Source organism: Bufo bufo, chromosome 1 (assembly GCF_905171765.1).
Source record: "Bufo bufo chromosome 1, aBufBuf1.1, whole genome shotgun sequence".
NCBI classification, from domain to species: domain Eukaryota; kingdom Metazoa; phylum Chordata; class Amphibia; order Anura; family Bufonidae; genus Bufo; species Bufo bufo.
This window is the reverse complement of record NC_053389.1, coordinates 75,610,500-75,637,007: the sequence shown is the minus strand read 5'-3', so window position 1 is coordinate 75,637,007 and position 26,508 is coordinate 75,610,500.

The window sequence follows — 26,508 nt, the reverse complement described above, 5'->3', positions numbered from 1 at the left end:
TAACCGGGAAGGATACAAAGGAACAACAGGCAAATAGGAGGATCCGCAGGAAGGCTAGGTGTTCACCATAAGGTGGAATAACTCAGCAATGAGCCAGAGCTCAGGCCAGGTCTTTATAGCCAGGGAAGGTAGGACCACCCCCTGGTCCCCAAGGCAACTAGGAGGCCTCCCTCCCCGGGAACCAATGGCAGGCGAGGAAGATGGAAGGTGTGTACTGGGAACCTCCCCCAGCAAGGCTCACACCTGACAGCCGGATAATGCAGGAACGCTATGCTCCCGGAGATACGCGCGCAGCCTGCGTACTGCGCATGCGCACACGCCGCGCGACTCGCACCTCGGGCACCAGGTGTTCTACCGAGCTGAAGGGGAACTTGTGCCCTGCGCCGTGCCTGCGGTCGCCGAGTAGGGGTAACACCCCCTGCTTCCTGACAAGAGGCCACCAGATTTGTGAGTACGGACAATAGCGGTATCAACAATGTCATCCCCCTGATATTTTTATTATAACAAATGAAGTTGTTTTGTGTCCTGTATATGGAGTGGACTTGTGAGGATTGGGACTATCCTCTGACACACTATTACATAGCTATCTGCATTCTTGGATTTTGTTTAATACTGCCATTACTGCCACTGCTACTACCCCTACACAGCCATATATCTCCTGCCATGTCCATTAGGTTCCATACTGTGTTGCTACTGTGGCCGCTAATGTGACAACTACACAGCCGTACATCGCCTATCCATCAGGTTCCATACTGTTGCAGCTGTTTCTACCACTGCTACTACCCTTACACAGCCACACACCTCCTGCATTGTTCATCATGTTCCTTACTGTACTGATTCCACTACTATTCCCTGTGCATCTCCTGCCTTGTCCATGAGGTCCCACTTCCTCAGTGTAATGCTGTTTGGAACATTTTTTTATTTTAAAAAGCATAACATCTGATGGTGCAGTGTGTTTTTAAAAAGGCTGCTTGTTAACACCATCAACCATGCATCTACCCATATATATGTCAGTGCCTGCTTAAGGACTCATGCACACAAACGTATTTTCTTTCCATGTCCGTTCCGTTTTTTTTTGTGGACCGTATGCGGAACCATTTTTTACACAGTAGTGCATTCTTAATGCACAAAATTGAATTTTTGAATGTGTTTTTTTTTTCATATTTCATTCATAATACTGATCGCTGGCATGATACACTGCAATACCATATTGCGGTGTGTTATGCCTGCCAGTATTGCACTGACAGGTATAAGCCTAATTAGACATAACAGGGCCTAACAGGCTTCCCTAGATGGCAGACCCACAGGCCAACATTAGGTCTCTTGCTGCCATTACAACCCATTGGCCCAGTAGGGGTGACTATACAACCATCAAACCCCTTACATGCTGTGGTTGTTATTGACAAGCAGGACCATCATGAATCACTAAGATCTTATTCACACGTCATTGTTTTGGTCAGTGATTTCCATCAGTGATTCTGTGCCAAAACCAGAACTGGAGTCTCCACAGACATAAGGTATAAGGGAAAGATCTGCACCTGTTCTGTGTTTAGAGCCGCACCTGGTTTTGGCTCAAATTCCCTTCTGGAAATCACTAACCCTAAGTTCACACCTGAGTGTTTTACAGCGCGTTCCTACGCACTGTAAAACGCTCAACAAGGAGAAACCAATGCTTCCCTATAGGAATGGTTCTCACCTGGGCGTTTTACAGCGCGTACGATCGCGCTGTAAAACGCCCGACGCTCAAACAAGTTCTTGAGCTTCTTTGGGGCGTTTTGTCACGCGTTCCCGTACATAGACTTTCGGGAACGCGCGACAATGAGTGTTCGCTTGTCTCTGTATGCGCGATTGTAAACGCCCGTACAATCGCGCATACAGAGCGCTCCTTTCAGAACGCTCAGGTGGGAAACCAGGGTGACTGAACACTGACGTGTGAATGAGGCATAAGACTCATTAAGGCAGTAAAGAAAGAGCTAATCCAAGTCTGTCTTCTGTCCATCGGTACATTCAGTCCTTTACAAACGGAAAATACAAATGTGATCGCACTCTGCATCCAGCATTCTGCCCTGCCTCCATGCTGGATGAGGCATTGGTGTACATTTTGGCCAAAGCGTAATAAGCCACTCACCACGTCAAGGTCGCCTCTATTGAGTGGTCCCTAACACTAGTTCCTACCTGTTTATGGGCCATGACAGCCACACAAAGTCCAGGGAATGCAGGTCAGCATGCACGCCAAGCACACTCTGCTTTTAACCCCGTCCGGTGCCATTACAGCTTTCATCGGATCCAGGGATGCAAGTACCAACATGCACGCTGAGCCCACCATATACTTCTCCTGGAGCCAAATGGCTACTGGTAGGTTCTATATAAGCAGACTCAGTTTTATACTGACTTTAAAACCAGCCTCCAGGACAGATTGACTGGTCAGGTGTGCATGACTCCAAGGAGATCGCCACGCCTCCAATATATACTACAAAGAAAAAATGTGGGGGATTGAGTCAGCACAACCTGTATGTAGGTGCCCATCACTATGGCGAAATACATATACAAACGGAAAATACAAATGTGATAGCACTCTGCATCCAGCATTCTGCCCTGCCTCCATGCTGGATGAGGCATTGGTGTACATTTTGGCCAAAGCGTAATAAGCCACTCACCACGTCAAGGTCGCCTCTATTGAGTGGTCCCTAACACTAGTTCCTACCTGTTTATGGGCCATGACAGCCACACAAAGTCCAGGGAATGCAGGTCAGCATGCACGCCAAGCACACTCTGCTTTTAACCCCGTCCGGTGCCATTACAGCTTTTATCGGATCCAGGGATGCAAGTACCAACATGCACGCTGAGCCCACCATATACTTCTCCTGGAGCCAAATGGCTACTGGTAGGTTCTATATAAGCAGACTCAGTTTTATACTGACTTTAAAACCAGCCTCCAGGACAGATTGACTGGTCAGGTGTGCATGACTCCAAGGAGATCAACCACGCCTCCAATATATACTACTAAGAAAAAATGTGGGGGATTGAGTCAGCACAACCTGTATGTAGGTGCACATCACTATGGCGAAATACATATACAAACGGAAAATACAAAAGTGATAGCACTCTGCATCAAGCATTCTGGCCTGCCTCCATGCTGGATGAGGCATTGGTGTACATTTTGGCCAAAGCGTAATAAGCCACTCACCACGTCAAGGTCGCCTCTATTGAGTGGTCCCTAACACTAGTTCCTACCTGTTTATGGGCCATGACAGCCACACAAAGTCCAGGGAATGCAGGTCAGCATGCACGCCAAGCACACTCTGCTTTTAACCCCGTCCGGTGCCATTACAGCTTTTATCGGATCCAGGGATGCAAGTACCAACATGCACGATGAGCCCACCATATACTTCTCCTGGAGCCAAATGGCTACTGGTAGGTTCTATATAAGCAGACTCAGTTTTATACTGACTTTAAAACCAGCCTCCAGGACAGATTGACTGGTCAGGTGTGCATGACTCCAAGGAGATCGCCACGCCTCCAATATATACTACAAAGAAAAAATGGTCGCCTCTATTGAGTGGTCCCTAACACTAGTTCCTACCTGTTTATGGGCCATGACAGCCACACAAAGTCCAGGGAATGCAGGTCAGCATGCACGCCAAGCACACTCTGCTTTTAGTCCCGTCCGGTGCCATTACAGCTTTTATCGGATCCAGGGATGGAGGCAGGGCAGAATGCTGGATGCAGAGTGCTATCACATTTGTATTTTCCATTTGTATATGTATTTCGCCATAGTGATGTGCACCTACATACAGGTTGTGCTGACTCAATCCCCCACATTTTTTCTTTGTAGTATATATTGGAGGCGTGGTGATCTCCTTGGAGTCATGCACACCTGACCAGTCAATCTGTCCTGGAGGCTGGTTTTAAAGTCAGTATAAAACTGAGTCTGCTTATATAGAACCTACCAGTAGCCATTTGGCTCCAGGAGAAGTATATGGTGGGCTCAAGCATGCATGTTGGTACTTGCATCCCTGGATCCGATGAAAGCTGTAATGGCACCGGACGGGGTTAAAAGCAGAGTGTGCTTGGCGTACATGCTGACCTGCATTCCCTGGAATTTGTGTGGCTGTCATGGCCCATAAACAGGTAGGAACTAGTGTTAGGGACCACTCAATAGAGGCGACCTTGACGTGGTGAGTGGCTTATTGCGCTTTGGCCAAAATGTACACCAATGCCTCATCCAGCATGGAGGCAGGGCAGAATGCTGGATGCAGAGTGCTATCACATTTGTATTTTCCGTTTGTATATGTATTTCGCCATAGTGATGTGCACCTACATACAGGTTGTGCTGACTCAATCCCCCACATTCAGTCCTTTGCCTGGATTTATTTATCCTGAACCTCTGAGCCTGTATCTTGAACCTGATCCTGTACTGTACCTTGAGTTCTCGACCTGAGCCTCAACCCTGAGTATGTTGTATCCTCTGTCTGAACTTGAACCTTTACCTAAGTACCTGAATGTTATATTTTGTAGGAAACTCAACGTTGCTGATCCTTTATTGCAACCTTGCTTCTGCTGTTACTTCTTCAACTTGGTTCTGCTGTGCTTCTACTGCTGAACCCTGAAATGCCTGGTTTCTCACCTAGGAGCTCTTTCAGGGGAATGAATTTGGTTTAGGCTACTTTCACATTAGCGTTTTTTTTGTGGATCCGTGACAATAATACAACCGCATGCATCCGTCATGAATGGATCCGGTTGTATTATGTCTTCTATAGCCATGACTGATCCGTCATAAACACCATTGAAAGTCAATGGGGGACGGATCCATTTTCTATTGTGTCAGAGAAAACGGATCCGCCAACATTGACTTACACTGTATATTACATTACAGGACGGATCCATCTTGCTCCGCACCACGTGGTGGACAGAAAAAGCCCATGACAGATCTCAGAAACGGAAAGCCAAAACGCTAGTGTGAAAGTAGCCTTAGGCTACATGCACACGTACGTTGTTTGTTTCCTTGTCCTTTCCGTTTTTTTTGCGGATAGGATGTGGACCCATTAATTTCAATGGGTCCGCAAAAAAACATGTGCTGTCCGCATCAGTATGTCCGTTCCGTTGCCCCGCAAAAAAAATTGTGCATGTTCTATTTTTTTCTAGTTTGCGGACAAGGATAGGCATTATTACAATGGATCCGCCAAAAAAACTGATCCCCCCAAAAAACGGATGCCATACGGAACGTCATTCGTTTTTTCTGTGGATCCGCAATTTGCGGACGCAAAACACATACGGTCGTGTGCATGTAGCCTTATTAGGGCTCATTCAGACGGCCGTATGCTGTCCGCAAAAATACTGAATGCTGATAGCAGTCAGTATTTTTGCGGACCCATAGACTTCAATGGGGCCACGTCCTGATTCTCACGGACAAGTATAGGACATGTTTCATTTGTTTTGCAGAACCGTGGAATAGAAAAGTGCCCCATAGAAGTGAATGGGTCAGCATCTAATCTGCAAAAAAAACTGATCCGCATTTTTGCGGATAGCATACGGCCGTCTGAATGAGCCCTTAACCGATGCTCCACAGCTGAACCCTGGAATGCCAGGTTTCTATTGTGATAGCTTTTCCAGTGCTGTGGACTCATCAGCTGTGTCTCCTTTGCCAAACCTTGCCAGGTTTCTCTCATAGCACATTTCCTAGTGGTGCAGACTTGGCACTGGTGTACTTTTATTTCCTAAAAAGCAACCATATGCAGCCAAAAAGAGATGGAGGGTTGCCCACTTATACACTCACCTAAAGAATTATTAGGAACACCATACTAATACGGTGTTGGACCCCCTTTTGCCTTCAGAACTGCCTTAATTCTACGTGGCATTGATTCAACAAGGTGCTGATAGCATTCTTTAGAAATGTTGGCCCATATTGATAGGATAGCATCTTGCAGTTGATGGAGATTTGAGGGATGCACATCCAGGGCATGAAGCTCCCGTTCCACCACATCCCAAAGATGCTCTATTGGGTTGAGATCTGGTGACTGTGGGGGCCATTTTAGTACAGTGAACTCATTGTCATGTTCAAGAAACCAATTTGAAATGATTCGAGCTTTGTGACATGGTGCATTATCCTGCTGGAAGTAGCCATCAGAGGATGGATACATGTTCTCATTCTGTTTACGCCAAATTCGGACTCTACCATTTGAATGTCTCAACAGAAATCGAGACTCATCAGACCAGGCAAGATTTTTCCAGTCTTCAACAGTCCAATTTTGGTGAGCTTGTGCAAATTGTAGCCTCTTTTTCCTATTTGTAGTGGAGATGAGTGGTACCCGGTGGGGTCTTCTGCTGTTGTAGCCCATCGGCCTCAAGGTTGTGCGTGTTGTGGCTTCACAAATGCTTTGCTACATACCTCGGTTGTAACGAGTGGTTATTTCAGTCAACGTTGCTCTTCTATCAGCTTGAATCAGTCGGCCCATTCTCCTCTGACCTCTAGCATCCACAAGGCATTTTCGCCCACAGGACTGCCGCATACTGGATGTTTTTCCCTTTTCACACCATTCTTTGTAAACCCTAGAAATGGTTGTGCGTGAAAATCCCAGTAACTGAGCAGATTGTGAAATACTCAGACCGGCCCGTCTGGCACCAACAACCATGCCACGCTCAAAATTGCTTAAATCACCTTTCTTTCCCATTCTGACATTCAGTTTGGAGTTCAGGAGATTGTCTTGACCAGGACCACCCCCCTAAATGCATTGAAGCAACTGCCATGTGATTGGTTGACTAGATAATTGCATTAATGAGAAATAGAACAGGTGTTCCTAATAATTCTTTAGGCGAGTGTATTTGTGACTCTCTTGGTTGAAGTCTAAAAGAGATACTTTTACAGCTGTCTATATAACAAACATAGAAGACAATCTTATCTGTATATGTTTCGTGTAGGGGGTAAGGGGTTGTCTTATCTGAGACATTGGTGGCATGTCACTAATATCAAATAGGAGTGGGTCCCACCGGGAGTTTACCTAATTCCATTCATGTCCACACATGGTAAAGACTGTCAAAACATACCCAAAGCTGAATGCTGGTTGTCAGAGCAGAAAACCAGAAGAATGACTTAAATATTTAGTTGAATGGGAAAATCTATATGAAGCTTATATGGTTACGTACTCACACCTGTCACTTGATGAAATATGATGATGCACAAGGCTATGAATATTTCCAATACTTTATCTAGGTCTAATGTGTTAGAAACTCTGACACATGCACCTGAGGCATTTGACTGTTCACTTTAAAAGGAGCCGATCACAAGGAAATTCCCTGTACAGTGCCCTGTAGGGAGAGCTCAGCTGAATGTAATGGCACCTTTCAGTTAGCGATCCATTGCTTCATTCTTGAGATAAAGGACTTTAAGTTCATATACAAACGAGTAGTTAGGTGCACCACAGTGATGAGCGGCAGGGGCAATATTCGCATTTGCTATATTTTGCGAATATTTGGGTGAATATTCATCATATATTCGCGAATTTGAGAATTCGTGATCTCCAGTCATCATTTTCTTGATTGCAAAAATCGGCAATTGGAAAATTTGTGATACGAAAATTCGCATTCCACACTACTCCTAAAGTCAAAGATATTGCAGCCTTCTTATTGGCCCGCAAGCAAGAAGTAGTGAGAGATCATGGGTACTGATGAAAAAAAAATCTAGAATATTCGCGATTACGAAGATATAGCACTATATTCTAGATATTCGCGAATTCTCGAAGTGCCAATATTCGCGATAAAAATTCGCGATTAGAATATTCGCAATCAACACTAGTGCACAAGGCTGTTTGTGCACCGGTGCTCCAACTAGTGCCTCTACCAGACTCTTTCTCTACTTCTTGATAGAGCAAGGTTCCTGCATAGTCATCTCCCCTAGCCCTGTCAATCAAGAAGGAGAGGGAATGGCTGGCAGAGAAAGCTAGAGGTGCAAGGGTGCACAGAGTGGCTCGGACCCGCCCTTGGTGCACTTAAATTTTCATTTGCATTATACGTTCTCATGCTTCTCTAGAATGAGGACTCATAATAACAAACCTCCTTTAAAGCAGTCTAACACCCTCAGAATAAAAAACAAAAAAACAAAAACAAACAGTACAAAACAAAAGATTTCTAATGTAGTCATCACTTTCTTGTATGTTGAGATGGGCCTGTGTGTGAACAAGTGATTTTGTTCACAGATTTTAATGTTCTGAAATAAAGACTAAAAGCATCTCCCCTCGGGATGCTGGATAAGTTCTTTTCTTTCCTGCTGTGTGGACGCATGGCTGTAGCAGGCATGGAGTGGTGAGCAGGTTCTTCTCCATTCATTACAATTAGTGTTGAAGGAAGCGAAGCATCCGAAGTAGAATTCAGTCCGAATTTTAGGAAAAATTTGATTCTAAACGAAGCTGAATTTCCTTGCCCTTCATGGTAATGAATTTTTTTTTCCTAAAATGGCAGCTGGAGTTGTCTTAGAAAGAACGGGGGAAAAAAAAAATCACTCATCTCATCCACTTGATCACGCAGAGGCAGTCCTCTCTCCTATTGATTGAAAAAGACCTGCCGAAGGACCTGCGCTGAACGTGATCACGCTGTGAGCAAGCGGCGACGTCATCCCGCTCAGAGCAGGTCCTTTGGCAGGTCTTTTTCAAGCAAGAGAGGAGCGGACTGCCTCCATGCGAACAAGTGGATGAGGTGAGTATTTATTTATTTTTAAACCCAAAAGACCACATTAAAAATGTTAACAGCCATTAGGCGGGTGCACTTCTGTCTAAGCCAGGGGCGGACATACCGCATATGCAGTCGGTTCGGTTGCACAGGGGCCCAGAGTAGGAGGGGGCCCCTTCTTACCGACGGCAGGGGGAGATGAGCACTTCCATTGTGGAAGCGCTCATCTCTACTCATTTGTATCGCTGTCCTTAGGACGGCGATACAGAGGGATGCTCCGGCGGGGCAGAGGTGTCTCCCTTCCCCAGTCCTCTCATAGGTTGCAGGCCTAGTGCCTATAGCCTATCAGAGGCCGGCGCAGGCGGCACAATGACATAATTGCGCTGTCTGAGCCGTACAGCGCGGGACACAGGCCGGAAGAGGCCTGCATCGCATCGCTGAAAGCAGCAAAGAGGTAAGTAATAAGTATATGTGTTTATTTATTTTTTATTTACAGGGGCCCTATATTTATTAGGGCCCTATCTGGCACTCATGGGGACATCTACTGGGGCCCTATCTTATGTACTGGCACACATGGGGGGCACTATGGAGGAGGAGGAGCACTATGGGGGCCTTATTTTAAATACTGACACACATGGGGGCACTATGGAGTGGGAGGAGCACTATGGGGGCCCTATGTTATTTACTGGCACACATGGGGGAAACTATGGAGGGGGAGGAGCACTATGGGGGCCCTATGGTATTTACTGGCACACATGGGGGGAACTATGGAGGGGGAGGAGCACTATGGGGAGCCCTATCTTATATACTGGCACACATGGGGGGCACTATGGAGGGGCAGGAGCACTGTGAGGGGCCCTATATTATATACTGGCACACATGGGGGGAACTATGGAGGGGGAGGAGCAATATGGGGGCTCTATCTTATATACTGGCACACATGGGGGGCACTATGGAGAATGGGGGGAAAAGGAGCACTATTGGGGTCATTATATAGGGTTATTATACTGGCAAACATTATGGGGGCATTTTATACTGGCACATTGTCAGTCACCATAGGGGCAAAGGGAGGTGCACTTTTGGTACACGATATAGGAGTATATTATACTGGCGCAAATTATAGGGCACTATGGGGACTTTGGCTCAACGGGAGGCACTAAGAGTGTTTTTTAGTAGGGGCATTGGTACATATTATGAGGGTACTATGGGGACATTGGCTCTACAGGGGGCACTAAGAGGAGGTATTTTTTATACTGCCACACAACAGGGCACTTTTATGTACTGCCGCACATTATAAGGGGGCATTTTTCTACTGTTGCACAAAGAGTTATAACGAGAATTATTACTACCGGGGGCATTATGGTGGGCTTTATTACAGTTGAGGGACTATGAGAAACTTGAATACTAGTATGAGCATTATAGGAGCATTATTACTTCTGGGACACAGTGGGGGCATTATTACTGTAGGGGCACTATTACTACTATGTGTTGTCTGGTAGATAATTATTTCTATTGGTGGGATTTTGGGGAGCACTGTTACTTTGGTGGGCACCCTGGCACGGTATCAGCTTAGCACAATTATTTTTGGGGAACATTATGTTTACACTTTTAGTGTCAGGGACACTGTTTCCTGGGCACAGTTATTTTTTAGGACACTGTGTGCCAATAATTATTGAAGGGGAGCTACTTGTGTGTAACTAGTATATGGAGCACAGCAGGCACAGTATTAGAGGGGTATTGATTAGGTGGGAGGATGATGGAAAACTAGGAAACTAAGATGTCTGTCTGTCAAACCCTGCAGAGAGAAGAGATTACTAAAAAAAATCATCATGGCGGTGTGGTCTGAAAGGAGAAGATGAGGACAGAGAACATCTACATCAAAGAAGACGTCACTGGATGTAAGAGGTATGTGGACCTGTATTAGGCTACCTTCACATCTGAGTTAGTGATTCTGGCAGGCTCTTCCAGCAGAGAACAGCTGGTCAGAATGCTCCAGCACTGCTGAATGCAGACAGAATATCCGCCGGCCACATTAAAGGGGTCGTCTGGGATTGAGGACTTTGTTCCATTAGTACAAGACAGACATACATATAACATACATCCATTTCCTACCTTTGTCCTCATGCACACGACCGTTGTTGGGTTCCGTGTCCGTTGTTCCGTTTTCTGTGATTCTCTGCGGACCCATTGACTTTCAATGGGTCCGTTGAAAACTCGGAAAATGCTCCGTTTGTCATCCGCGTCCGTGATCCGTGTTTCCAGTCCGTCAAAAAAATATGACCTGTCCTATTTTTTGACGGACAACGGTTCGCGGACCCATTCAAGTCATTGGATCCGTGAAAAAACACGGAGGCACACAAGATTGTCATCCGCGTCCGTGATCCGTGTCCGTTTTTTTCCTATCATTTTCAAGGCAAACTTGACTTAGATTTTTTTTTCACTTTTCTTGTCTGGTGATCCTCCAAAAATCAAGGAAGACACACGGAAAAAAAAACGGAAACGGATCACAGAACAACGCAACAGCGTTTTGCGGACCGTGAAAAAATACTGTTGTGTGCATGAGGCCTTTTCCACATGTTTCTGAAGCCCGTTTTCTTATAGGAAATTCTTCACCGGAAGTGAGGTTTTCTGAGACTCGCTGACGTACCGGTTCCCTTGCAGGAGTGCTGAAGCCTCTTCTTCCTGCTGCTCAGAGAGCCTGTGACGTCACCGGCACTGATGGGTGGGCTTTAGCGCTGCTCTAGCCAGTAAAACGGCTAAGGCAGCGCTAAAGCCCTCCCATCAGAGCCAGTGACGTCATCGTAAATAAAAAAGCCTTTGCCCTGTGCGTTTTAGCGCAGCACAAAGGAGAGCATCGGAGCATAAACTGCTCCGATGCTCAAGTCAGGGGCGCTGCCTGAATGAAAATAGAGGTTTGCCCGGGTTCAGCTCTGAACTCAGACAACCCCTTTAACTATAATGGGGTCTGGCAGAGATCTGGCCACAATCTTGCAAAAATGCAGAGAATCAGCGGGACACAAACCGCTGCATGCCTGAGTTTGTGTCCGGCCAAGTCCTTGCATTCTTTATCGGATCAGGTGGCCGGAGCGTAGTGATGCAGGTGTGAAAGTAGCCTTAGGCCTCATGCACACGACCGTTGTGTGCATCCGCGTCCGTTCCGTCATTTTTCACAGTTTAGCGGCGGTCTCATTCATTTCTATGGAGCTGTGAAAAAAAAATGATAGTCCTCCGTTTTTTCTCCGCGTCCGTGATTCCAGTCCGTCAAAAAAATATAACCTGTCCTATTCTTGTCAGTGGAAAACGGAGGACGCACCCATTCAAGTCAATAGGTCAGTCAAAAAAAAAGGATGCACAACTGGTATGTCGTCCGTGTCCGTTTTTTTCTACAAGACCTTGGTGCAAAAAAATTGCACTTTTCATTAACCTTCCTTTTTTTCCCCCTGTCAGACAAAAAAAAAGGAAGACACAAGGAAACACAACTGAAGCAAAATCGGACACGGACCACTGAAGCCAAATCACTGACAGTGAAAAAACACTGTCGTGTGCATGAGGACTTAACCTGTATGTTTTGTATTGCTATAAGTAATGTTAGAACGGAATTGGTTATGTTGAGAACTTGGCTTGGAGGGGAGGGGGCCCAGGCACATTCTTTGCATAGGTGCCCTCTGCTGTCTGTGTCCGCCCCTGGTCTAAGCGAACGTTAAAAATGGTCCCATTGATTAATAGGCTGAATGGGGTTTTAACATAGCGATTCATGATGAATTAATTCGTAAGGAATCAAATTTCTTGCCTAATCTAATTTTTCTAAACTTCGCTCATCTCTGCTTACAAATGAAAACATTTAAGGCAGTGGCACAGGATTTCAAAAACATGACCGCTTTATTCCAAAAATAGTGCCAAACCCTGTCTACAGACTGTTTGTGGTATTATAGCTCAGCCACATTTATTTTAGTGGAACTAAGGCTACTTTCACACTTGCGTTCGCTGCGGATCCGTCTGGTATCTGCACAGACGGATCTGCACCTATAATGCAAACGATGGTATCCGTTCAGAACGGATCCGTCTGCATAACAGCTTCAGATCTGAGTTTTCACATCGTGAAAACTCAGATCCGACAGTATATTCTAACACAGAGGCGTTCCCATAGTGATGGGGACGCTTCAAGTTAGAATATACTAAGAACTGTGTACATAACTGCCCCCTGCTGCCTGGCAGCACCCGATCTCTTACAGGGGGCTGTGATCCGCACAATTAACCCCTCAGGTGCCCCCCTCCCTCCCCAGTTTTAAATTCATTGGTGGCCAGTGTGCGGCCCCCCCTCCCTCCCTAGTATTAAATTCATTGGTGGCCAGTGCGGCCTCCCCTCTCCCCCTTCCCCCCTAATTAAAATCACCCCCCCATCATTGGTGGCAGCGGAGAGTTCCGATCGGAGTCCCAGTTTAATCACTGGGGCTCCGATCGGTTACCATGGCAGCCAGGATGCTCATGGCATCACCTGATCTCTTACATGGGGCTATGATACGCACAATTAACCCCTCAGGTGCGGCACCTGAGGGGTTAATTGTGCAGATCACAGCCCCCTGTAAGAGATCGGGTGCTGCCAGGTAGCATGGGGCAGTTATGTAAACAGTTCTCAGTATATTCTAACTTGAAGCGTCCCCATCACTATGGGAACGCCTCTGTGTTAGAATATACTGTCGGATCTGAGTTTTCATTATCTAACTCAAATCCGATGGTATATATTATAACATAGAGGCGTTCCCATGGTGATGGGGACGCTTCAAGTTAAAATATACTATCGGATTGGAGAAAACTCAGATCCGATGGTATATTAATAGGGACTCCTGACTTTACATTGAAAGTCAATGGGGGACGGATCCGTTTGCAATTGCACCATATTGTGTCAACGTCAAACGGATCCGTCCCCATTGACTTGGTTGCTGTTCCTTCCTGTTCCTGTTTCCTGGTGTGGGTGTGTTTGTGTGCTGTGCTCTTGCAGGAGAACCAGGAGGTGAATAAGGATTGCTGGGGAGAGTGCTGCCCTTTCCCCAGGGGGTGGTGCTTTTTCCCAGCATGGACACCCGGGCTGCGGCCGCCCGGCGCTTTATGCCGGGCGGCCATGACGGAGCTACGGCGATGGAGAGGAATGCGGGAGACCCGGCGCAGGAAGTGCCTGTGCTGCGGGAGGTGGAGAGGGAAGGAGAAGCCACAGAAAGACCGGGCGCAGAGCCTGAATGTTTGAAGAGACTGGGGACAGTGTCGCAGCCGGGAGGTAAGCGGCATGATGCCCAAGGTATGCAGTCAAGTGCTCTAGAGAGGGGCGGTATGGAGAAGAGTGGCTCTGAAACCCGGCTTTCAGGGAAAGTCCTGGGCAGCATGTGAAAGGGGAGCAGCCTTGACTCCTCTTTGGACCGGGCTGGCTCTCATGTGGTTAAGCCCTGTTGTATGAAGATGTCTGCCGCTGAGCAGGTGGTGGGCGCAGCTAAAAGAGGGATTGCCGCTGAACAAGTGGTGAAGAGAACAGTGGTTGGCAAAGTAGCAGGTAAACAAGCAGAGAAGGCGCCAGCAAAGTCCTCTAAGAATGTGGGATCCGAGGCAGAGATGGTCAGGGCTGGGGTGAAGGTACGTGAGTCTGGTATGTCTGTATCTCGCCCTGGTGGGTCTGGTTTGTCTCGCCCAGGTGTGACTGCTCTGTCTCACCCTGAGGGGTGTCAGCAAAACAATAAAGAACTAAAGGCTATCCATAACTGGGGGGTACAGGGCCCTACTGAAACCCCGGCTATTCTGGCTTCCAGAGTGATATATTATCTAAGGGTGTATGAAGAGATTAAAAAAGAATTGAGGAGAGCCAAATTAGAACACAAAAATGTGAAAATACAGGAGAGCTTATTGCCCAAACGTAAGAAAGCCACTCTCTCCTCTAAGCTGGACAAGCTAGAGGAGGTGATAATGGCTTTGGAGGAGAAAAAGTTTTCAATAGAAAAAAATGGCGGTCCGTTTATGGAGAAGTTCCAGAATGAAAGCCGTTTTGAAAGTATGTCAGGGTCTGGGTCTGGTACACCTGGTCCGTTGGGGCCGCGGATCAGGAGCCAGAGTAAGACCCTAGTAGGTGAAGATTCTGGGGACAACACCCTGCCAGCAGGGCAGGGGGAACCTTCCTGGAGCCAGGAAACAGCGTCTGGGGAGGAAGGAGGGTCTGCTGGAGGACTGATAATCGAAAAAATCAAACAACTAGAATCTCCAGTAGGAAAACTGTACTTTGGAAATAATGACATTCCTGAAGATGAAATGGTAAAAAAAAGGAAGAGTAAAAACAAAAGTAAAATCACGGAGAAGGACGTCATGGTATACACACTCCTAGAACCCGCTGCTGGGCCCGGCCCAGCTTCTGAAGTGAAGCTGGGTCATACAGGGCGGGAGAGTTCTTTGGTGGCGGACAAGGCAAAGGGAACCCCTTCTGCGGAGAAAGGGGTGATGAGGGCTACAAAAGCGTCATTAAAATCCGAGGAGGTGATGACAGTAGAAAATGACAAAACTGCTGTTGGAAAAAATGACAAGGCACAGCAGGACATGGTGGAGGACATGGTGTTGGTTGAGGGTGAGGGGGGTGAGACATCCCCTGCAATTGCTGTAGGGGATGAATCTAACCCCAAATCCGATGATACTGAACATAGTGTCGAAACGTCCGTTGAAAAATCAAAGAAAACCAATGTAACTGCTGTAACCCCAAATGGGGGGGGAGCCCGACCAGTTTGGGGGGAGTAAGTGGTGGGGTCCCAGGAAAAGGGGGTAAGAGTGGTATGAATAGTGATGTGAGAGGTATGCATGGTGGTGTGAAAGGAGGCCAGAATGGAGGTGGGAGTGCGGGAACAAATACAAATGCGGGTGCGAATGTGAGTGCGATTGGCAAGGCAAGTGGAAATGTAGTGCAAGATAGTAATGTAGACATGAAAGAATATGATGACAGGGTTTTGTCTTTAGAGGAGTTGGAGTTGCTCCAAAAGGAGGAAGCAGAGGAGGAGAGAGTAAGGGAGGAAAAGAAGAGGAAAAAAATACTGGCGGAAGCAAAAAGAACTTTTGCAGATGCCGTAAAAGGGGGAGCAGGGGATTCTTTGCCCGCAGGATCTGGCAAAGGTAACTTGCAACGGCGCCTTGTGGGGGCCTTGATGGAGGGCACTGGGACCTCCATACAGGTAGAGGGTGAACCGGTCAACCTGTCTTTCTGGACGGAGAGACATGGGCTGAGAGCCTTCCGAGAGAAAAGAGGGGATGAGACCATTTGGACTCACCCCACAGCCGGGGGGGACCGTAGGAATGTGGCCCGTCTGGTTTAGGAAGGTGAGGAAGCAGCACCTTCCAGAAAGGTTGTTGTGGAGCTTCTCCTGCGGATGGGCTTTGAGGCAAAAGAGATCTTTGCCCTCATCCATCCCTACGGGACCAAGTTCTTTGACGTCAGCTTTGTCCGGCCAGAGGGGCTTGAGCTCTTCTGGTCCAGATATGAGCTGACAAAGAACACCCTGGAGTGGCAAGGTTTTGCCGTCCAGGCCATCACCCGCCAGACCATGGTGAAGAGAGTGACCGTGCTAACTTGTAATGAGTCTCTCTCTTGTGTTGACATAGCAACTTGGTTAGGTCGTTATGGTGAGGTGGGCTATCCAGCCAAGGTCTTGGACGAGCACAGTATTTGGTCAGGGGCCTGGACCTTTAACATGATGTTGAGGGCTCAGGGAAATTCTGTTACCCATATCCCCTCCTCGGCCTTTATAGGGAGGGATCGGATAATGGTCTTCTACCAGGGGCAGCCAAAGGTCTGCCACAGGTGCGGCGACCCCACGCATTTTAGTGCACAGTGTAGGACCCAGAAGTACGTGAAGTGCGGGGGCAATGACCATCTTGCCGCAACCTGTCAGCGGATCAGGTGTAATCTGTGTGGTGACCTGGGTCATCCATTTAGCCGCTGTCCGCTTGCCTTTGCCAACCAGGCTCAGGGACAGACTCAGAACCAGGCAGGTACTAGCTGCGAGGCTGAGCCTGTAGTTGGGGAAGAATCTGCTGCCAGGACTGGGCAGGCTGGCGAGGGGACAAGTGCTAGGGCTTCTGGCACTGGAGGAAGCAAAAAGGATCCGGTTAGTAAGAATAAGCGAGTTACAGCAGCTAAGGTCAGGCGGCGGGAACAACGCCGTAACATGAGGGAGCAGGAGGCAGCTGATCCCTCAACTGGTCCCCTGGCTGAGGATCTGGTCAATAGTGACTCGGGTGACAGCGGTGATGATGGGGACCCCGGAGTTCAATCTGAAGAGGCTGACCTCTCCGCTGTTTCTGCCTCCTCAGGTGGGGAGAATGTGGACGAGGAGCGTGGTGAATGGTTGGAGAGGAGGAGGAACAAGCGGGGTAAGAATAAGAAGGGAGAGGGCAGGAAGGCCTCTCTTGAGTGGGATCCGTCCATCCCACTCTCCCTAGACCAGATACCGAGGGAGGTTTTGGCCGGGGCCCCTCTTGTGGAGGTCTCCAACCGGTACTGTGTCCTGAGTGACACCTCTACGGCTAACTTGGCTGAGGAGGGTGCGAGGGATGCAGTGCTGGGGGGGAATAGGGTTTCTTCGCAGGCTGCCGGGTCCGACCCTTCAGGGGATATTCCATCTTCTGGAGGGGGGGCTAAGTCAGATCCTGCGGGCAAAGATAAGTGTGAAATGGATGTTTTACATTGCTTAAAAAGACAAAAGGAAAGCGAGGGGTCTGATGATGGTGATGGTGAGGGTGGTGGGAGGGGTAAGAAGAAAGCTATCTAGTTCAATCACTTATGATGGCGGAACTCACCCCGTTGGTGCTAGCAAGCATTAACGTTGCTAGCATTAAGTCAAACGTGGCTCGTTATATGGCCTTTGATTTTTTCAGCCGTCTTGATGCTGATGTTTTATTTTTGCAAGAGACCTGGTTGACTTCCACAGAGTTAATAGAGAAAGCGAGGAGTGAGTGGCGCCATGGTCCATCCTTCTGGTCTCTTGCGGCCGAGCCACGTAGCGGGGTAGCGGTACTTTTTAAAACCGCTGGGAGAGTGGAATGCAGGAAAGTAATCGAACTAGAAATGGGAAGGTGCCTGATCCTGGATGTGCTCATGAGAGGACAAGAGCTGAGGCTCATTAACATCTATGGTCCACAAACCGTGTGGGACCGCAAATGTCTTCTCATGAGGATTAAACCATACCTTTTTTCCAGCCGTCAGGTGATCTTTGGTGGAGACTTCAACAATGTGACAAGAGTCTGTGACAGGGGAGGCTCCAAAGTCAGGCTGGATTCTGATGGCATCGCACTGAGTAAGATAGTTGAGAAAGCTAGTCTGGTGGATGCTCATTTGAAGCATAAGCCAGACCACGTGGACTTCACCTTTCATCAAGGTAGCCATAGGTCTAGGATAGATAGGTTTTATTTGAAGGGGGAAGCTGTTTTTTCGGTCTTAAAAACTGAGGAAGTGGTTTTCTCCGATCACTTTTTAATTAGTTTTTCTTTGAATGTCGCAGAGACCCCCTGTATGGGTAAGGGTTTATGGAAGCTGAATTCATCTCTCCTGGAAGATGCGGCAATAAGACAATCCTTTGAGGAGTTTTTTCAGGGCCAGGAACCATTGGTGGACCTCTGTAACAGTAAGTCAGAGTGGTGGGAGATGTTCAAAACAAGGACGGCAAGGTTTTTCCGAGAGCTCTCGTACCTCAGGAGCCAGGACAAAAATCATCTGTACCAGGAACTGAGGAAGAAACTTGAAAGTCTCGTCTCGACGGGAGGTAGCCGCGAGGATATCTCCCGTGTGAAGTCCTTGCTTAAGAGGTGTCAGTATGATAGGTACGCATCTTTGGTTGCTGAGAGGGATTTCGGGAAGTACCGCTCACCCGACCCTTATGGCAACTGCAGGATGTCAGTAAGAAGTAAGTTGGTGACAGGCCTGATTGATAGTACAGGATCCCTGAACAGGTCCAAATCAGGGATCCTGGAGGTTGTCAGGTCTTTCTACTCTCACCTCTTGGGTAGGAAAGAACTAGATCGGGACAAGTTTTCGGCTTTCTTGGCTGAGGCGGTTCCCAGGGCAGGAATGGACCCCTCTCTTGCCGTTTTGTCTGAACCAATCAGGGAAGAGGAAGTGAGACTGGCCATTGAAGGGCTTAGGCCCAAGAAATCGCCAGGTCCAGATGGCTTAACATCTGAGTGGTACAGGACTTTCAAGGAACAGTTAGTTCCTCTGTTGACTGAGGTCTTTAATGAGTGTCTTTCCTCGGGCACTTTACCAAAGTCAATGGGTAAGTCAGCTCTGATTATTCTGTCAAAGGGTAAAGACCCATCCCGTATTGAGAATTGGAGACCCATATCGCTTCTCAATACGGACAGAAAGATCCTGGCGAAAATACTTTTCAATAGATTGGTGAAGTTTGCACCGAAGCTTCTTTCGGGGGCTCAGCACTGCACAGTTCCTGGTCGGAGCGCCTTTAGCGCCGTTCTCAGTGTCCGAGAGGCTGTGGAGCGGGGCAGGGCGGGCCTTTGGAAGGGGTTTCTTTTGTCTTTAGATCAGGCTAAAGCCTTTGACCGGGTGAATCACGAGTACCTGTGGTCCGTCCTCTTGTGGTATGGTCTGCCGGGGAGTTTCGTAAATTGGCTGAAAGTTTTGTACAAGGGGGCTGAGAGTTTCCCGTTGGTCAATGGTTGGTTGGGGCAGCCTTTTGAGGTGGCGTCCGGCGTCCGTCAGGGATGTCCCTTAAGCCCCTTGCTATATGTGTTTGCGATCGATCCCTTCATTAGAAGGGTAGATCGCGGACCATTGGCGGGGGTGGGGATGGAACTGGCGGGGGCAAGGGGGCCGTCTCTGAGGGTGATAGCGTACGCGGATGATGTCACTATTTTTGCCTCTTCTAGTGAGGAGGTGGGGTGGGTGATGTCGGAAGTGGACTGCTATTCAGAGGTTTCTGGGTCTCGGATCAACCGTGATAAATGTGAGACTCTATGGCTGGGAGAAGGAGATCCTGATTTTGATCTCCAGGACACTCTCCCAGAGCCTCAGAAAATGGTAAAGGTTCTCGGCATCAATTTTGGCCAGGATGTGGACTATCATCAAAAAAATTGGGAAGGCAGACTGAAAGATGTCGGTCAAAAGGTGGACCGCTGGAAGGGTTGGTCTTTGACCCTCAGGGAAAGGGTTCACCTGTGTAAAGCTTATCTGATCCCGGTACTATTGTACTTGGGCGCTGTTTGTGTCCTGCCAGGCTCTCTCTGGGGGACGGTCTACAGCCTCTTTTTCCAGATGTTATGGGGAAACAGGCTGAACCTAGTCAAGAGAGATGTCACTTACAGACCAAGGAGACTAGGTGGGTTGGATATGGTCAACCCAGTAGTATTCTTAACGAATACTTTTTTGAAAGCCAACATTGCAAACCTCTGGATGGAGAGGGCTCCTTGGTGGGTAAATTCCTGTAGGGAATGGTTTAGGCCCTTCTTCCAGGAATGGGAGACAGGAGGGCGTGTGAAAGACCTACGCTCGTCAAGGCAGGGATATCTCCCGGCTTATGTTGCCACGGTTCTGAGAATTATAAGGCGATGGGGGCTTGGGAGAGGGGAGATAGAGACCAGGTCGAGGTTCACCCTTGATTTTAAGGTTCTGTCTACTTTCTTTCAACCTCCGTTGGCCTTGAGGGATTGCCCAAGTCAGGATCTAGAGGGTGGGTTGACCTTATTAAATTCGGCAAGGATCCCCTTGAAAGTTTGGGATGTGGCTTGGCGTTGCTTCCATGGTAAGCTATATGTAAGGGATAATGTGAAGTGTAGAATCTCTGAGGAAAGGGGTTGTCCCCGGGAGGAGTGCGGTGCTGTGCTGGAAAGCATGGACCATTTCTTACTTCACTGTCCTTTCAATATAGAGGTCTACAAAAGGGTGGGAGCTTCCATCGGCTGGCCTAGGCTGGCTGCCCTGTCCTATGCAGAGTGGGCCTATGGTGCATTTAAAGACTTAGGTGGTCGGGACCGTTGCACTTTATTCCTAGTCAGCTCAGTGGTCAGGTATCACACTTGGTGCGCAAGGTGTTTAGTATCGACGGGTCATAAAGTCCTCCCAGTGGAGACGGTGTATAGGAGCATCAGGGGTGACCTGGATAAGGTACTCTCTCTTGAGAACGAAAGGTTGGGTCCCCCCAAGGCCTCTCGACTGTGGAGGGGCTTTTGTTTCGGGGTACCCTAACTCAGTAGTGGTGGTGGGCTAGTTTGACACTTTCTTAGCCTTTTGTTTTGTTTTGAGATGAAACATGATGGTTTGGTTTACAGGCACTGAACCATAGCTGTAAAGTTGATTTTGGCTTTAGGCATTGTCTATGTTTTGGCAATGAATTATGAGATAATGGTATGACATATGTATGATATATATATATATATATATATATATATATATTTATTTATTAAAAAAAATAACAATAATAAAAAGTATAGTATTATAAATTGTGTATAGATAGTGTTTTTTTTTTTTTTTTTTTTCTAGTGGTTTTGGGGGCTAGTTAGGTTGGGTGGAGGGTAAAAGGGGGAGGAGGAAAAAAAAAAAATCATAAAAAATTTAAATAAAATAAAAATAATAATAATATATATATATTTGTTATTATGTCTGTTTATCAAGTCGATTAACCAAGTCCTACTGGGGAATTGAACTTTGGGACTGAAGAAGCTCGAGGTTTCCTCTTTTGAACTTCTGTTGGGAGATCGGCTTTTTGTGCTATATGTGGGTGGGTGAAGGGTATGTAAATATGTTTATATTTATGTTTACTTTGTAAATATGTAAATAGTGTATGGATGAGTATGAGTGGATATTATGAGTGTAGGGGGAAGGGAGGGGGAGGGTGACTGGTCGGGCTAAGTTATTTTATTGGAAATGTTTTTGTATGATTTCTGTAAGATCTCTGTTAAGTTTTCTAATAAAAAGTCCATTGACTTGCATTGTAAGTCAGGACTGATCCGTTTGGCTCCGCACGGCCAGGCGGACACCAAAACGCTGCAAGCTGCGTTTTGGTGTCCGCCTCCAGAGCGGAATGGAGGCGGAACGGAGCCAAACTGATGCATTCTGAGCGGATCCTTATCCATTTAGAATGCATTAGGGATGAACGGATCAGTTCGGTGCCGCTTGTGAGAGCCCTCAAACGGATCTCACAAGCGGAACCCCAAACGCAAGTGTGAAAGTAGCCTAAGCGAGATGTGGCACTGTTTATAGAAGAAAGCAAGCAAGCCATGATCTTGTGCAACCTCTTCTACACGCAAGCATTATGGCATCAAAGAAATCTGAAAACTGATATTTGCCTAGTTTAGGTACAGCTTTTGATTTGAAATAAAAAAAAAATGCATACGCCTACAGTCGTGGCCAAAAGTTTTGAGAATGACACAAATATTAGTTTTCACAAAGTTTGCTGCTAAACTGCTTTTAGATCTTTGTTTCAGCTGTTTCTGTGATGTAGAGAAATATAATTACACGCACTTCATACGTTTCAAAGGCTTTTATCGACAATTACATGACATTTAGGCCTCATGCACACGACCGTTGTGTGCACCCGTGGCCGTTGTTCCGTTTTCCGTGATTTTGTGCGGACCCATTGACTTTCAATGGGTTCGTTGAAAACTCGGAAAATGCACCGTTTGTCATCCGCCTCCGTGACCCGTGTATCCTGTCCGTCAAAAAAATAGGACCTGTCCTATTTTTTGGACGGACAACGGTTCACGGACCCATTCAAGTCAATGTGTCCGTGAAAAAACACGGGTGCACACAAGATTGGCATCCGTGTCCGTAGGCTACTTTCATACAGACGGATCCGAAGATCCATCTGCATAAAAGCTTTTTCGAAGCTGAGTTTTCACTTCATGAAAACTGAAATCCGACATTATATTCTAACACAGAGGCGTTCCCATAGTGATGGGGACGCTTCTAGTTAGAATATACTACGAACTGTGTACATAACTGCCCCCTGCTGCCTGGCAGCACCCGATTCTTTTACAGGGGGCTGTGATCAGCACAATTAACCCCTCAGGTGCCGCACCTGAAGGGGTTAATTGCGCGTATCATAGTCCCCTGTAAGAGATCAGGGGCTGCCAGGCAGCAGGGGGCAGACACCCCTCCCTCCCCAGTTTTAATTTCATTGGTGGCCAGTGCGGCCCCCCCGGCCCCACATCCCTCTATTGTATTAATATCATTGGTGGCCAGTGCGGCCCCCCCCCCTCCCTCTATTGTATTATCATTGGTAGCCAGTGTGCGGCCCCCCCCGGCCACCCCTCCCTCCCTCTATTGTATTATCATTGGTGGCCAGTCTGCGCCCCCCCCGGCCCCCCCCTCTATTGTATTAATATCATTGGTGGCCAGTGTGCGGCCTCCCCTCTCCCCCCCCCCGATCATTGGTGGCAGCGGAGAGTTACGATCGGAGTCCCAGTTTAATCGCTGGGGCTCCGATCGGTAACCATGGCAACCAGGACGCTACTGCAGTCCTGGTTGCCATGGTTACTTAGCAATATTAGAAGCATCATACTTACCTGCTGCGCTGTCTGTGACCAGCCGGGAGCTCCTCCTACTGCTAAGTGACAGATCATTAAGCAATGCGCCGCACAGACCTATCACTTACCAGTAGGAGGAGCTCCCAGCCGGTCACAGACAGCGCGGCAGGTAAGTATGATGCTTCTAATATTGCTAAGTAACCATGGCAACCAGGACTGCAGTAGCGTCCTGGTTGCCATGGTTACCGATCGGAGCCCCAGCGATTAAACTGGGACTCCGATCGGAACTCTCCGCTGCCACCAGGGGGCTGTGATCAGCACAATTAACCCCTCAGGTGCCGCACGTGAAGGGGTTAATTGTGCGTATCATAGCCCCCTGTAAAAGATCAGGGGCTGCCAGGCAGCAGGGGGCAGTCATGTACACAGTTTGTTGGATATTCTAACTTGTAGCGTCCCCATCACCATGGGAATGCCTCTGTGTTAGAATATACTGTCAGATTTGAGTTTTCACAATGTAACTCAAATCCGATGGTATATTCTAACATAGAGGCGTTCCCATGGTGATGGGGACGCTTCAAGTTAAAATATACCATCGGATTGGAGAAAACTCTGATCCTATGGTATATTAACTCCTGACTTTACATTGAAAGTCAATGGGGGACGGATCCGTTTGCAATTGCACCATATTGTGTCAACGTCAAACGGATCCGTCCACATTGACTTGCAATGTAAATCAGGACGGATCCGTTTGGCTCCGCAGGCCAGGCGGACACCAAAACAACTTTTTTTTCATGTCCGTGGATCCTCCAAAAATCAAGGAAGACCCACGGACGAAAAAACGGTCATGGATCACGGACTAACGGAACCCCGTTTTGCGGACCGTGAAAAAATACTGTCGTGTGCATGAGGCCTTATGCAAAGAGTCAGTATTTGCAGTGTTGGCCCTTCTTTTTCGGGACCTCTGCAATTCGACTGGGCATGCTCTCAATCAACTTCTGGGGCAATTCCTGACTGATAGCAACCCATTCTTTCATAATCACTTCTTGGAGTTTGAATATCATTGGTCGCTAGTGTGCGGCCTCCCCCCGGCCCCCCCTCCCTCCCTCTATTGTATTATCATTGGTGGCCAGTGTGCGGCCCCCCCGGCCCCCCTCCCTCCCTCTATTGCATTATCATTGGTGGCCAGTGTGCGGCCCCCCCGGCCCACCCTCCCTCCCTCTATTGTATTATCATTGGTGGCCAGTGTGCGCCCCCCCGGCCCCCCCTCTATTGTATTAATATCATTGGTGGCCAGTGTGCGGCCTCCCCTGCCAGGCAGCAGGGGGCAGTCATGTACACAGTTTGTAGGATATTCTAACTTGAAGCATCCCCATCACCATGGTAATGCCTCTGTGTTAGAATATACTGTCGGATTTGAGTTTTCACAATGTAACTCAAATCCGATGGTATATTCTAACATAGAGGCGTTCCCATGGTGATGGGGACGCTTCAAGTTAAAATATACCATCGGATTGGAGAAAACTCTGATCCTATTGTATATTAACTCCTGACTTTACATTGAAAGTCAATGGGGGACGGATCCGTTTGCAATTGCACCATATTGTGTCAACGTCAAACGGATCCGTCCACATTGACTTGCAATGTGAATCAGGACGGATCCGTTTGGCTCCGCAGGCCAGGCGGACACCAAAACGACTTTTTGGAGTTTGTCAGAATTAGTGGGGTGACCACAAGTTCTCAATGGGATTAAGATCTGGGGAGTTTCCAGGCCATGGACCCAAAATGTCAACGTTTTGGTCCCCGAGCCACTTAGTTATCACTTTTGCCTTATAGCACGGTGCTCCATCGTGCTGGAAAATGCACTGTTCTTCACCAAACTGTTGTTGGATTGTTGGAAGAAGTTGCTGTTGGAGGGTGTTTTGGTACTATTATTTATTCATGGCTGTGTTTTTGGGCAAAATTGTGAGTGAGCCCACTCCCTTGGATGAGAAGCAACCCCACACATGAATGGTCTCAGGATGCTTTACTGTTGGCATGACACAGGACTGATGGTAGCGCTCACCTTTTTTTCTCAGGACAAGCCTTTTTCCAGATGCCCCAAACAATCGGAAAGAGGCTTCATCGGAGAATATGACTTTGCCCCAGTCCTCAGCAGTCCATTCACCAAACTTTCTGCAGAAGATCAATCTGACCCTGATGTTTTTTTTGGAGAGAAGTGGCTTCTTTGCTGCCCTTCTTGACACCAGGCCATCTTCCAAAAGTCTTCGCCTCACTGTGCGTGCAGATGCGCTCACACCTGCCTGCTGCCATTCCTGAGCAAGCTCTGCACTGGTGGCACTCCGATCCCGCAGCTGAATCCTCTTTAGGAGACGATCCTGGCGCTTGCTGGACTTTCTTGGACGCCCTGAAGCCTTCTTAACAAGAATTGAACCTCTTTCCTTGAAGTTCTTGATGATCCTATAAATTGTTGATTGAGGTGCAATCTTAGTAGCCACAATATCCTTGCCTGTGAAGCCATTTATATGCAACGCAGTGATGGCTGCACGCGTTTCTTTGCAGGTCACCATGGTTAAGTCTGCCATTTTAACCCAATCAGCCTGACATAATGATGTCCAGCCTTGTGCTCGTCAACATTCTCACCTGAGTTAACAAGACGATTACTGAAATGATCTCAGGTCCTTTAATGACAGCAATGAAATGCAGTGGAAAGGTTTTTTGGGATTAAGTTAATTTTCATGGCAAAAAAGGACTATGCAATTCATCTGATCACTCTTCATAACATTCTGGAGTATATGCAAATTGCTCTTATAAAAACTTAAGCAGCAACTTTTCCAATTTCCAATATTTATGTAATTCTTAAAACTTTTGGCCACGACTGTATATTAATTAACAAAGCATTAATGAAGATGGGGCAGATTGGTATCTTATACTGACACAGAAGATCACACATGGGGAAATATGAGGTGCTACATTAACTAAAATATATGCAACAATTTCCCGCATCTAGACGTTGGCTGTGCACTTTATTATATGTAGTCATAGAGAGTAGGTGTCAATAGCAAGTGAAGGTGACATGACTCATTGGCATGATAGAGGTTTGTTTGTTCCATGTTGTTGCTAGACACATTACTGTGTAAAAAATAAAATATCTGCTGTTCATTTTGTCTATCTTCCTCATAGTTATTTAGTTAGTCGGTTACACAATTATTACACTATTATATCTGAAGTATGTTTGGGGCGCCATACCATGCAGCAGGTACAGTAATGGGGACAGATAGCATAGAAACTGGCACAGAATCAGCAAGTTGGGGAGTCTGTCCAGGTTTGAAAGTACTGGTGCATGCTAGAAAAGTG